The sequence below is a fragment of the Anser anser genome (genome assembly GCF_964211835.1).
Source record: "Anser anser genome assembly, chromosome: 2".
NCBI lineage: Eukaryota > Metazoa > Chordata > Aves > Anseriformes > Anatidae > Anser > Anser anser.
Window position 1 is genome coordinate 56150374 of NC_139721.1, and position 14872 is coordinate 56165245.

The window sequence follows — 14872 nt, forward strand, 5'->3', positions numbered from 1 at the left end:
AGCTGCTTTCCTTTGGGCTCCTTGCTATTCTAGGAGGTCTTCCCAAGAGGGAACAACAAAACCGTTCGTGTTCCTGAGGGCAGGCTCCCCCTTTGCCCCATCTCACAGCAGATCCACCCTCACAGAGGCTGGTCCCACCCTTCTCACTGCAGCGGGATGGTCGCTGCACGGCCAGGTGCCTGCACTTGTGCCTCAGTTCAGCACGGTAGTGCACATCTGGAGGAAATCCCATCATGTCCCCCTTGCTGCGTTGTTTTTATTTACAACATGACTTCCGTGCGTGTGAGCGAGATGCCTCTTGGAGGAGAGCAAGTGGGAAGCTTTGCTCCAAATGTGCTCCAGTGCTGATGGGAGATGTGAAGTCAGGAACCACCGCAGGGCTCTCCTGCCTCTGCATGACATGCAGCATGCTCCCACAGCTCTCTGGTGTGGTGCTTGGATGGTCTGTGCATCTTCCTCCTCACCACTCTCTGCTAGCCCTTCTCCTCCTCCTGCCACTCCACTGGAAGTCTTCCTATTTGGATATCTGTTCCCTCCTTCTGTGGCTCTCCCCTCTGCTGAAAACGCTGTTACCTTCAGCACCTTTGTAATATGATATTATTTTCTTTCCAACTTCACCCTCTTCTGCCACAGCCTCAGCTCTCCCTTTGCTCCCAGAGGGTCGGCATTCTTGGCACGCGGATGAGACTGCTCAGGCAGCGGGGCGTCAGAGAGTCGCTGACCTCGTGACTGCTGCTGGGTGGAGGGGAATGGCAAAGAGGGCTGCATAAATTTCAGAAAAATGAAACCCGTGTGCCTGGAGGCCTGGGACAACAATCAAATTGTGGTGACAACCCAGCAGATTCCTACCCATTTTGGACACTTTAACAGCATGAGGGTTGTGCTCTCTCTCGTAAGGAGTTCTTTTATTCTTTTGGAGTTGCCCTCAGGTAAAGAAGTTAATAAACATTTTCAAATCTTGTTAGCTGTACTAAAGAATTATTAAACTTTCAGGCAAGTTGCACCATATGTTCAGGAGACATGCAAAAGAAATGGGCAGGGGACTTGTAAAGCAAACAGGCTGAATTGCCATTGCTTTTAGATGATAAGAAGGCAAGGACTTCTGTTTCTCCCAACTTGAATCAAATTGATATCCACTTTTTTTTCTTTTTTTGGAGGTCATTCTTTTTCCTTGGTAGATTTATATAACACATTCAGCAGCAAAAGTGGGTAGTTATGTTATTTCTTACAGAAACCCATAGGAGCGTGTTATGCCAATTTAAGAGTTGCAGCAGCATGTAATGGTAGGTGCGTATAGCTTCTCCTGTGATCCTTGCTATGTTCCTCCTTTTGTTGGCATGCTGGGTTAGCTGTAGAAGAAAACAGTAGTGGCTAGTAGCAGAGGGGGCATGACCGCATGCAGAAGCGAGCTAATTTGTACAGAAAAAGCTTTGATATCTGAAAGCAGTGCAGTGTCAACACTGAATCTAGCAATGCTAAGTGATTGCAGCTATTGGAACAACTGGGGTAATCATTTTCAATTTACAGCTGAACATAGTGCTGTTAAAAGAAGCCTTGGAGGACGATGCCTCTGCGAAGCCACCTTTGGAGTATTTCAAAATATTCCTTTCTACCTTACTAATAGCTGTGACCTGGGAAGGCTTACAGGTATGGCTAGGAGACACTTTGATCCCATCTGTACGCTGATGTTACTGGTACAGATGCCAAAGTTGCCATTTTTTGCAGATGGCTCTTGTTCCAAGACATATGCTGTATTTATCATGTATTACCAGACAACGGCGTATGGTAAAACCCCTTTAACTTTACTGGCCAAATACTAATTTCAGTAGATGATGCAAGTATAATAGATTCAGGATTACAGAATGTGGAAAAGGCAATGGGAAGGACATGCTCCTAGGCTTGATTAGGAAAGAGATGGTTGAGCCTATGATAGTAAAAGGCAATTCGAGTGATAGCAATCACAGGCAAGTGAGCTAATTCTTCAGAAGAGGAAAAAAGAGAACTTCAGAATACAAGCAATGGTATGCAAGAAAGTAGACTTAATTAACCTAATAGAACCGATAGGTAAGATTTCTTAGGAAACAAACCTAAGAAATTCAGGAAGGCTTACGATTTCTAAAGGAACTGTGCTTTTCTTGTCATAATAAAGGGTTTTAAAAGCACAAATAAAAGGTATCCCAGTAAGAAAGTGTGAGAGACAAAATTGCATGAACTAAAAAATGAGAAGGACTCATAAAGTGGAAACTAGATACGTAATCAAGATGAATACACAAGAACAGTAGAAGAATGCAAGGGCCAAATTGGATAGGCCAAAGCACGAAACAAAGTGCAGCTAGTAAAGGACATGGTAACAAGGAAACGTGCTATATTCTCACTAGTAATAAGAGGAAGACTGAGTTTCTGGACTATTTACTGAGAGGGAAAGGCAAAACTCATGATCTGATGTGTGCAGAGAGGACCAAGTAGTTAATGACTTCTTTTTGCATCCTTCTTTGCCAAAAAGGCAATCAGGTGCAATCAGGCAGCAAGGAAAGGAATAGTGCTTTGAGGCGGGTAGGAATTCTAAACAGAACAGGAATAGAACTGATTATAAACTAATTAGATAAGATAGGTATTTTAAAACAAGCTGCAGCTTATTAAATTATCTCTCCAGCATAGGGTGAAATAGCTGAAGCAATATCTGAGCAATTAGCAGTTACGCCGGAGAGCATTTGGAGGACAGTCTAGGTTCAAAAAAACTATGGAAGAGCAAACACTGCACCTACGTGTAAACTTCCCTGCGTCTTTCTTTTCCCCCTTCGGAGTAGACAGCTTAGCTTAAGTTCTTGGGGAAAAAATGTCAGAATAAAATTATTAACTGTTTTTTTTGTGTGTGTGTGTTTTTTGTTTTGTTTTTTAAACAAATAGCCTGTCGGTAATAATGCAATAAATGAATATGCATGATTTTTTTTCCAGAATATACCTTGTCAGTTGAGCCTAACTTCCCTCTGAGTAGGAAAAAAAAATGTACCTTCATTTTGGAAGGCTTTTCGCTCTTTCATAAACAAGGTGGCAATATGGGCTCCAAGGTGGGTACGCAGTTGGCTGAAAAAGCTGTTCTCAGAATAATTACTAGTGATTCATAGTCAAACTGGAAGGATATGTCAAGTGTGATTTTGCCCAGGATTGCCTGAAAATATTCAATATTTTAATTAACGACTTAGATGATAGAATCTGCATGCAAAATTTCCAGATGACACCAACTAGGGAGAGGATGTAAACTCTCTGAGCACAGGATTAGAATTCAAAATTAATGCGGTATATTGGAGAACTGATCTAAAATAAATACGATGCAGTTCATTAAGGACAAGTTCTCCATTGTGGTTGGGCAGGAATAATCAGCTGTGCAAATCAAAATGTAGAATAACTGGTGAGACAGCAGGTCTGCAGAAAACAGATGGGCAGTTGCAGGAGACCAGAAAATGGCTATGAATCAACAATACCACGTCATAAACATTATGCTAGAATATACGGACAGGAGTCTGTGTGTAAGACATGCAAAATAATTTTTCCACTCTACTTAGCACTCTACTTAGGCTGGTGTACTATTTCTGCTCTGAGCAGCACTCTTCGGGCCTGTTGGAAGCATCCAGCGAAAAGGAAAAAGAAGGCCAGAGGTCTAGACAACATGGCCCTTGAGAATTGAAAAAATGGTCTTTTTGAGAGTCGAGAAGTAATTCCCAAACTTTCTGAAGATGTTTTTTCCTAGGTTCCCACGAAGCAGAGGGGTTTTGTGCCGAGGCACGTCTGACGCACTGAGCTACATGGCAAGACGTGGCCGTAATAAGCAGTGCAGCGAAGGGCCCGCTTTGGTCTGGTGGTCAGAAGGACCGCTTCCCTTGCACACTTCATAGCTGCCGTGAAGGGTAACGCCTTCTACCTTGGTCTGACTTGGTGTTGTGCCAGTACTAGGGTACTGGTGGTGGGGATCAGGACAGCCAAGGTCCATTAAAAAAAATTAGCCACTTCCTTCACCAGTGCATGTTTCAAGTGCTGGTTTAATGGAGCAGAGCAATTCTGAAATCAGCTCTCCATCACTGGAGAATGTGTGGCACCGGGACGTCCAGAATGATCAAAGGATAAGGGGAATATTGTAGGGGGGATTAGGAATCGGTGTATGAAGCATCCTGACTTTACAGGGTCATCTTAGGTCCGTCAAGATTTTATTAGCTCTGTTTCAGCACAAGCTCTGACGGACCTGAGCTGACTCTTAGGCATTCCTGCCCTGTGACCCTCAGTACTGCTGGAAGAATTATTAGCTCAGGCACTATGGAAACTGGAATAAATAGTGTGAGGTTGCTCTGTGCAGTGGGCCCCTGCCCTTCCGCCTAGCACTGACTTTGTCACCTTCTGATCCTGTTCCATAGCTCCGTATCTTTTCCCTCATACCTGTCACCATGGAAGTGATTCTACCCTCAAATCTTTGAATAGTCCCTTGCAGCCTTATCTCAAGGTTGTTGTCGCCCAAGCTTGACCTTCATCAGTATCCAAAGAGGCAGAGTTACTCCCAAGAAGGGCTCTTCAGCTTGGCTATTACTTCACCAGGCCCTAATTCGGCAGAGAAACTGTGTTTGTTAGGATTTCCTCTTGGTCAGAGGAACGTGGCTTGAGGAGATCCCCTCGCCTCTGCTCTGTGTACCCCTGGCATTCAGGACTTCTGTTGTGTTTCCTGTCCTGGGTTTCATGCTTCCCTAACCTCTCTGTGCCTCTTCCTCCTCCAATGCACAAATTCCTTCTCCCTGTACTGAGACTCCTCCATCCCTCCCCTTCTGGGCCTCGTTTCTCTTCCAGATTCCCTACCCTTCTGGTAATCTTCCTACTTTTCAGTGCCTTCACCTTCCCTTGTTTCTGGACTTCTCCCATTTCCAGACCAACTCACAGCAACTCAGCTCCAGGCTTGTCTGAGAGCCTCTTCCCCTCTTCTCTAGACTTAACCCTTCTCCTCCTGCTCTGCCCTCCTCAGGGGTGTCTTTCCCCACCTTTCCCTGCTGCAGTGAGTTCTTCTGGTTTATGCGGGACGTTTCTTTGCATGATGTGAGAGCTTGCCACTTGGTTTGGCTCCTTTCCCCTTTAAGCTCCCCCTTTCTTAAGCTTGTTTTGCTTAACTCGAGTGTTTTGGGTGGAGATGTCTCTGGCCTGGGGATTATAGTTCCAGAATAGGGAGGCTCCTTGAAGGGATTACATGGGAGACCAGATAAATTGTTCCAGCAGATTGCGTATGCCTCAGTTGGCCATTATTCGTTCAGAGAATGAAAGAGTGAGGGAAGATGTGATAACCATTTAAATGGATATGGAAATTTTATGTAAGGAGGAAGGTAATAAAAACTGTTTTCCAGTTCTGCTGGGGATAGAGCAAGAAGTAACAGACAAGCTTACTGTGGTGGGGAGATTTAGGTTAGACGTTAGGAAAATCTTTCTAATGGTAAGGATAGTTAAGAACTGCAGCCGATTGCCTAGGGAGGTTGCAAAGTCTCCGTCACTGAAGGTTTTTAAGAACAAGTTAGACAAATATCTGTCAGGAATGGTTTATGTATAGTTGATCTTGCCCTGGGGCAGGGGAATGGACTTCATGAGAGTGCTTCCAGCCTTACTTTTCTGTCATTCTGTTATTGCTGCTTCCCTGGATAATAAATGTACATTTTATACATTAGTAATCCACCTGCACTACCCTATCTTCTCCATGTTTAAGTAGATTCTGTCGGAATAATTGATAAAGGATGGATTAAGTGTCTTATGTTTTTAAAGTCTACCCTTTCTTTTTGTTGGAGTGTTGTCCCATTGCCTTTGTTCTAGCCTACCCCAGCTTTCATTATAACTTTCTTTTTTAAACATCTTATTTTGTGAGGGCATGATATATATATCTGTATCAGAGCTACTAGTATAGAAACATTTGCACATTTTAGAAATACTGCATCCATTATTCTGTTTCACAGTATGCAAGTATTGCAAGAAAAGCTTTTTGCCACTCTTCGGTTGTAAACGTATTTAAAAGGTAATTGTTAAGAGTAATCAAAAGTGGGCCAAAGCCAAAGCAACCGCCATTTGAGGTTGTTTTCTTTATAATGAATAAAACTATGCATGATTTACTTGTCGTATGATAATAACTGGTGGATCTGATGCTGAAGGTAGGCTTATTCCTCCAAATTCTAATTGAGGCTCAATGTAAAACAGAAAAACAGGTTTGAAATGTCTTCTAATAAGTATATTAACATAATTAATATTAAAAGCAGTTGAAAACTCATTTATGCATTAACACAGGTATACCACATTGCTGCTGTCATTATTTGCATGATTTTCAATTACAGATAAACATTTCATTTAAAGAATACAACTTGAATATGTAGCAGAACATTCTCATTCCCCTCTGTTCTGATTTTGCTTTCAGCTGCCTCTTGAAGCTAGTCTGACCTTCCAAAATTCTCTGCATTTTTTTTGACAAATGCCTTCTTATTTTATGAATTTTCAAGGTTACTGTGTCACACGTGGACAGCTCTTTCTGTCTCTTAGTTCTGGGAGAAACAGATTGCATTTTGCAATGCCCCTTACTCAGCACATGGATAGTAACAGATCGTATTCCATTGTAGTCCCTTAGATGTTTTACTTAGAGTTTGCAGGGTTTTTTTCTGGGTACAGACAGTATTCTCAGCAAAAATACATGGAAGAAGATGCAACCTCAGCCTTGAAGAGTTTATCTAAATACATTACACTCAGTAGTGTTCAATGAAATTGTTTTCAGTATGGTAATGCACACCTTACAAGTCTCCTGTTCAGGGTTAAATGCTTTAGTAGAATTACTGGAGATTGAGAAACTGAAAATCAATTCAAGAATGGTGGTGCTAAATGAGAGAAATAGCTTTTGGTTACAACTTAGTTCTTCTGCTGTTCTTACAACAGGTGTTTGGAACAGCAGTGGTTTTTGCTTTAGGTCACTGTTCAGATCCATGAGGTTGGCTTTTAAGTTATGATCCCAAACTTTGTGTGAGTGAAAGAGTGTGTTTTGTTTATTTCCTTTCAACTAAAGAGAACAGTTATCTTCAAAGTCAGGTTGAAGGACTGTTTAATCTGTAACTGGACAGATACTGCCTTTACTTATTGAACTGTGGTAGTCCTTATGCGAACAGAGGGACATTTCACACAGGCCAAGGATTTCATATTTTAAATGCTTCTCCTTTCAAATTTTAATTTAACTGGAACAGAAGACCTCCTTGCCAGTTTGCTTGCTGTGGTGAAGTACTTCATACTTGCCTGCTTGGTAAGGGAAAGAATGGGGGAATTTGTGTGTCAGTCACTTTCAGGAGATGGCCTTGCTGCATGAAGCCACTGGGAGCTCAGTGAATGTAGAAGCAGAAAAAAGAAGAAAAGAAGCCAAGAGGACTCCAGAGGAAATGCAGTGCTGTGGCGTCCTGTGAAACACCTTGAGAGATACTGACCAAGGATCCTCTGCACACCTGGAATTCAGTCCCCTTATATTGCAGGCTACAGTTTCATGGAACACCATTCATATCAAGCTCCATCCTGAAATATTACTCAGATCTGGAAGGGTTTTCCTTCAATTTTTAATTAAATTTTCTTTACTATTTAAGTTAATTTAAATGCCATTAAAAATCCTTTAATTTTTCAGTGTAGGTGTAGTCTTGGCTATATGTGCATGGTCCATTTGTTCTTATGACAGTTAGTCCAGAGCCCAAATGAAAGCCTGTGAGGTGTGCAGACCAGAGTGAAAGCAAGTTCAAATTTTCAGAGACATTATGGCAATTGTGATTGTTAAAATTATTTAACGAAGTAGCGTACTGCTGGAAATGGCAAGCTCCTTCACAAAGTCATGGGTGAGAGCACTCCGACATTTTCGTGGAGGATGTTGAACCTAGATCTTCGTCTTTGATACTCATTTTTAGTAGATTATATTTGAAGCCAGAGCGTGCTGTTTATGAAGTTGATGCATCTTTGAAAATGTCCATCTGCCATTTCTCGTTTCTTAATAGTACATGTCACAGTGCCGTTGCATGAAACAACTTAATCAGCCAAATGGCCAATTCCAGACTGAATATGACAATAAATTGAACTGTAAATATGCTGCATTTCAGTATTTAATCATAATAAAACAGCAGACTTTTTCAATGAGGAAAATAAGCGTGTTGTCCCTTAAGTAAAAAGACAGAAAATCAGAGGTGAAAACTGACTCTTAAATTGGCAGTGTGTGTCAATTTAATTTAATTGAATCTTTCTGATTAATTTGGTAGCACTGGTTTGGTGGTTGTTTCATGTTTTTTTTGAAGAAAAGAGGGAGCAGGAACCGCGAGCTCTGCTCCTGGCTGGCTGCGGGCCTGTCGCCGCCGACAAGGCCGCGCGTGTGCTCTGAGCGCAGCAGCTCGCTGCCATCGCGTGAGACAGAAATCAAGCCCTTGGCTGCTGCTTTCCAAGGTGCCCAGAAGTCTAAAGTCGGAATGTTTACTTTATTTCTGACAGAATCGCTAAGTGTCCTCCGGCATCACGAAATCTGCCAGCATTGGCACTTTGTAGCCGCGGTGCGACCTGCGGTCGGTGGTTGATTCCCACCTGCTGCAGCTTGGCCACAGACACAAGATGAAGACATCCCCCAGCTCCACTGCTTAAAATTCAGCTTTGTATTGTTTTTTTCCCCTCTCTCTCTCCAAAAAAAGAAGGGGGGTCAAGGCAAAACTTCTCCAGGAGTGCCTGTCTCAGTGCGGAGCGCAGTCCTGCAGGGGGAGCCCAGCGCCGTGGGCTGGCCGTGGCCCTGGCTCACCGGGAGGAGGAGGAGGAGAAGGTCGCCAAAAGAGAAGGCTGGGCTGGCTTCCAGAGCCAGCAGGGACTGCAGGGGGGAACAGGCTGGAAATGCCTTTCATTGCAAACTTAAAAACAAACAAACCAACCAGCCTTCCCCCCCCCAAACAAAAACAAAAACAAAAAAACCCCGACATTAAGAGATGAAGCATAAAACCAAAGCTGATGTCAAACTATTGAAGGACTTCACTGAGTCCTTTTGGAGGCTGGGGAGGTACAGCGGAAACATGAACAAAACCTCCCTATTCACATAAATATGATGCAGGATGTTTCCAAGTACTCAGTGCCAGGCAGTGGTGTTTTGAGTGAACAATATGAGGCTAAGTTTTGAGTTTTGGTCTAATGGTTTGTTGTTGGTGGTTTTGTTGTTGTTGTTGTTTTGGTTTGGTTTTGTTTCTTTTATTTTTGTTTGTTTGCTAATGTCAAGGGGGCTGTTTGTTTGCCTAGAATATCAATTTTCTTTTACCGTAAAGCAAATAGTATGAACTAATGTTATGTTTCGTTGTTGTAAGCTGCAGCAGCGCCTTTACAAACCAGTCCTTGAAGAACAAGGGAGTCCAGGTAAACAGAGAAGAGAAAGTATTTAACATTGCAGGGTAAATGTAGTGAAAAGGCCTAAAAGCTATTGAGGAGAAGGTAATACCATATATAGTCAAATGTTACATTTACTTTTCTAATATTTAATTCCTTTTACTTTTTGAAAAAAAAAGAGGCCAGGATGTATGGCCATTAATTTACTTGCTAGATCTGTTTGTTTTGTTTGTTGTTCAGAGCAAAGCTTCTTGCTGGGTGGATGGAGTCCTTCCTGTGAGCCTTTCTATGAATGCCCAAGTTCTCGTGGCTCTATCAGCTGCATCTCCCCATCCTGGGGCTTGGCTTTCCTCGCTGAAGTACTTCTTGATGGAGCAATATAGATCCACCCAAGCATGCACCCCACGCTGCACCTCTCCCAGTTTTTTTCCCCAGGGACTGCCCAACCCCTGCTCCAAACCCTTTCCAGAGGGCTACTCCCACCCTCTTTAATTTCAGCTCAGCCCTCAGCAACAGTGAATAAGCAAAATGTGAAGTTTCTAGTAGGATTATTACTTGCTAATAGGGTGCAGCCTTCAAGGCATGCCGGCCTCTTACAAACACCAAAGATAATCTTTTCCCTGGAAGAGAATATGACACAATGCTCTGTATATACTCTGTATATCTGTAAAAGTGCTGCTCCTTTCTGAGACTGATCTCTTCCAAGGCACTGCTCAGGTAGGGCTTGGAAACTGCTGATTTCTGAACAGAGAGGGCTTTGGCTTTGACAATATCAGGAGCCCAGCAACGTGGGCTTCCAGTCCTTTCCTGTAGGCACCCCACTATAATTCGACTATGAAACTTACCCTATTAAACTTAACTTATGGAAAGCTTTTATGGCAAGCAAGGGGAAGGATTCCCAACCATGTTTGCATGTCCCCTTTGTATAACATGGATGCTCTCAGACCCCTTTGCTCAACCCTTGGAGAACCTCCCATTGGAGCTGGGAGCTCTATCCCTGATTTGAGTTTTTGTTGGGTCACCAGTCTGCACTACCTCCTCACCCAGCATTGCCACCAGTCTGTTCGTAAGATGTTTCATCCACCATACCCATACCTTTGCTGCTGTAATTTTACACTGTGTTAATGCTTTTTTGGTGGGAAAGTCACAGCTTATGAATTTTATTTTTTTAACATCTTACTCTAGTTCAAGCTGTAGGCCAAAGGAATCCCCTACAGATGATGTTTCTGTGGCACTAGTTGTGGATATTGAGTACCATAAAAAAAAAAAAAATTATAGATACATAAATAGGAGAATGGGTGTTATACAGTGAAGAACAGATTGAGCAATAGGTCTTTCATACATTGTGGGTTTTGATTTTATTTCTTAAATTTTTCTGTCCTATTGTGGGCTCTTCTGGAAAAAATTTGGTGTCCTTGGCTTTCTTGCTCTCTTTGCAGAAGGCACTCCCTTCTGATCTAAGGGCAAGAATAGAGAAAGCTTTGTTGAAGGAGTGGAGTTACAATTTTTAATGATGAAAACAGCCAAAAAGAATCCTGCTTTACAGCCAGCATCTCGGCAACATCTTCAATCCATGCCTCTGAGGATAAGCTTGCTTCTGTTGTCAGCGGGTAAAATGGCTTCATTCAGTGCCGTTTGACTGCTGACAACACTGCATGCCTGTGTGATGTAGGTGTATGTATGCTGAGGTGGTGGGAGGAGGATTACTCTGACCCAGGACAATGTAGTAACTTCAGAAAAGCCTGGAAGACTTGTTTGGATCTGAATTGTTCAAGAATTGTCTGTTTATCCTGGAGGCCTAGACTATACAAAACCAGTAATTTATACTGTCTGAAGATGAATTCACAGCCTGGCTCTGTATTCACTCAGTCCTTGATTTAAACGAAAAAATTGGAGTTTGTGTATGACTCTCTCTTTTCCCCCTTTCTGAGCTTTATTATACTTGATTTGTTTATCTCAAAAGAAATACTTTGTACAAATATCTGCTTCCAGTTGCTCAGGGCAAGAATTCGAAGAGACACATGACCTGCCACGACAATGCAAGAGTAAGTTTGGAAAAACTTCACTGTTCTTAACTCAGGATGTAGGTGGCATCTGTGAACTAAAGATACTTTTTTTTTTTTCCATAGTAAACGTAACTTTCGTGCCCAAACCAGTGCTGTTTATAGAAGATGTTGTAGAGTTTATGTGTAATGAAAGGAACAGGGGTAAGCTCCAACAATAAAGGCAACAAGTATGACTCTTGAAAATGTTTTTATTCGGTGCCTTCTCTAGTGTATATGTGGAAAAAGTGACATAGCATTGACTTAGTGGCTTTTGTGCAATCTCTCAAGTATGTTACTGTATCAAAAGCATTTTATTCTACTTTTTGATACAAACAAGTTAACGTTCTCTCACACATATGGCTCCTGCTGGTAACGTTCAGTGTTGCAATAACACCAAAGAGCCTTCAACGAAGATGAGAACCCTGCTGTGCTAAAACAGGGCAAGTCAGCCCATTTTGCAATCTGAAAATCATAAGGAAAAAAAAATAGCAAGATGGAAGCACAGAACAGTAGTTACTGCTGCCCTCAATTTACAGATAGACAACTAAGGCACAGAATGAAATATTTATGTGGAGTGATCTAGGAAGCTTGGCAGACCTGAGAACTAAAGCTACAGCTTCTGAATCTGAACCCAGTATGAAGGGTGAGATTATAACCACAAGTACTAATGTATTTATTTTTATCTCCAAGTCAGAGCATACTTACTGCACCATTTTTTCTTATTTCCTCTGTTGTATCTTTATTGTCTTTTCTTGCTGCCATGAGAAGAATGTAAGTCAGAATTTCTTGTGGAAACTGAAGGCTTGCTTTATGCCAGCACTGCTGAGAAGAATCTCTCTGAAGAATTACAGCTACCCTTAAAATCTGTGACAGAAGCAACCCACCTCATCTACAAGCATTAATTGTGCATTGGGAAAATGGAGGTGCTGGGATACAAGACTGCTTGAAGAATATGGCATGTTACTTAAGGCCTTAGAAAATCTATTATTTAATTGCCAACTAGAGAGTAGGATTACTGAAATTTGGGGAAACAAAATTTAGTGAGATGAATACAAATAAAGCTGCTCATACTGGTTTCACTCCTTCAAGGGTCTTTAAATGCAAAATGTGATATTCGTTAATGTAGTGCAGGCAGGCTCATTGCTTTTTTGCCTTATATGTAAGACTTGCTTGGTGTGGTAAGACTTATTTTGAAGAGTTTCAAAAAGGTCTGTTTTTTATGTAACATGCTTTCTCTGAAGTGAAAAAGGCGAGGTTTGTAGAGAGATCATATTTCTTACTAGAACTAGTGGTCAGTTTGGAAAGCAAACAAACAAGATACTGAAAACCACAAGCATTCGGGCGTATGAGCCCTTCACTTCCAGGAAATTTTTAAATGAGCATTCAAGATCCTTCGGTTTGCTAAGGGCCATCTTCTACTGCATAAACAAAACAGCATTAAAAACAGTCACAGACAGGCAGTGGGGAGAAAATTCTCATGGAAGTGGAATTGACTGTATTTCTATTGGCATTTTGATTGCAATCAGTACTGTGATAGTGACCCACATCCCCCAGTTGTGCTAATGAGAAAAATACAGAAGAAGGAGAAGTGAGATGGAAGGACAATATCTGAAAGTGAGGTGAACATGCAAAATTTCACCCTGAAAGAAATATTTGCTTGAGCCTGTCACCTGGAAACACCGTTCTGGGAGAGATGGAAGAAAAATGTCAAAGACAGCCTGACTTGTGATTGTTGCAAAAGGTAAAGCCTTGTAAAGGACTCCTGAGTACCAAAGATAAAATTAGATATGAATATAGTGGTTGACGTGATTGTCTTAACAGAGATTACTGTCATTACTACCACAATGAGAGCTCTGCCATCATTGGGTTAGAAAATGCTTAAAATACTTGTACAGAGAACAAACTCTGGAAATCTTGTCTTTAAACTGCCAGTCTTGAAACAATTTCAACTGGGAAAGAGCCGTGATTATTTTCGGAAGAGTATCATAAGTCTAGTGTGCTGATTCTTACTTTTTCTGTTCTTAAACATAGGGCCACTGTCTAAAAGTTAGATCAATGTGAGACTGCATAGACATTATACGATGCCAAGAAAGCAGTTCTCTGATATTTATAAATAAACTTTTGATGTGTTCCCATTTTCCTTCCTCTTCTCTTTGCTGTTATCCCATGCATTTGCCCCCAGGCTTTCTGTACTTGTTTATAGAGGCATTAATAGTAATTCTCTGTTTCTGAATTTTATTCTTGAAGAAAATGGATCAATTATACAGTGTTATGCCAGCTAGGTTACAGCTAATGGCCATAGCTGTTAACCTCACATGTTCTTTTTACCTGCATGGTAATAATGAATCATTAAACTGAGCAGAGCAGTAATCCTTGAGATATAGAAGTAGAAATCATTTAACAAAGGTATTTCAAAATGATTCTTTTATTGATGAACACTGTGTAATATTGTCAGTATCTTTAAACTGTTACAAGAGTTTAAAAATGCAACTTAAACTGTGAGAATAATGTATAGAGTATTTGCATACCCTGCTGCAGCAGGCATGTGAATCTTTAAAGATAATTCTTTGGAAATGCTTTTTAATAAAGAATGAGGTAGGCAGTCTTTGTATAAATGGTACAAGGGGACCCATTTTAATAAAACTTAACAGTTAAGAGCACTTATTTTTGCTAACTGCATCTACCAGAAGTTGCAAAATTCAGTAATACTTATTGAAAGTAATGCTGTTCATTTTTTTTCTTTCTGTCTGGTTTTATAACAGAAGTAGCCTCCATAGGGAGTTATAGGGGTTATAATATGTCATTGGATTTCTCTGTTTTAGACAGGTAATGGTCACTTAAGTGCAGCTCTCAGAGTTTGTATATAAGGAAGAATTAAAGAGAATTGAAGCTGCATCCTTAAAATAGCAAATAGTTTAATATTAGAATAAGGTATTAAAAAATGTGAAGGAAAACATAAAAGAAACAAAGGCTAAAATGGAGCTGACCAGAAAAGCTATGATGATTATCAGACTGAAGATATGACATAGCTTTGTTTTTCTCTTCTCAGTAGTAATACCACTTCAGTTGCTTTGTCTCCAAGTGATTTTGCTGGGAAAGAGATGACTCTGGAGTTTACTCTCTGTGACAGTGCTGATGAAGTTTGGAAGGGTTACTTTATTAACTGCTCTGCATCTGCTCCTGGACTACAGTTGGTAGGTGTCACGGAGAGTAAATTACAAATGATTTAGAGTTCGGGTATTGATATTAGCAGGTGCATAGCTGTATAGAGTGTCAAACGTAATACTTGTCCTCAGATTTATTCTGTTGGACCTTATTGCTAGGTATGTGGTGATTGTTTCCCATAATGACTTGCTCTGACAGTGGAAGGCATCGCGTCTCTGGTGAGCTCATCGGTACTCTTGTTACTGAGAAGAGCTGCTCCATTTGCTGTCAGGTATTTGACGTTGGGCCTT

The 14872-nt window shown here is 41.3% G+C and overlaps 1 protein-coding gene across 5 annotated transcripts in view; it reads left to right on the plus strand.

The window, feature by feature from the left end:
• The window catches only part of LDLRAD4 (low density lipoprotein receptor class A domain containing 4), a 291353-nt gene that overhangs the window by 106975 nt on the left and 169506 nt on the right, over positions 1-14872 (plus strand). The window lies entirely within an intron of this gene.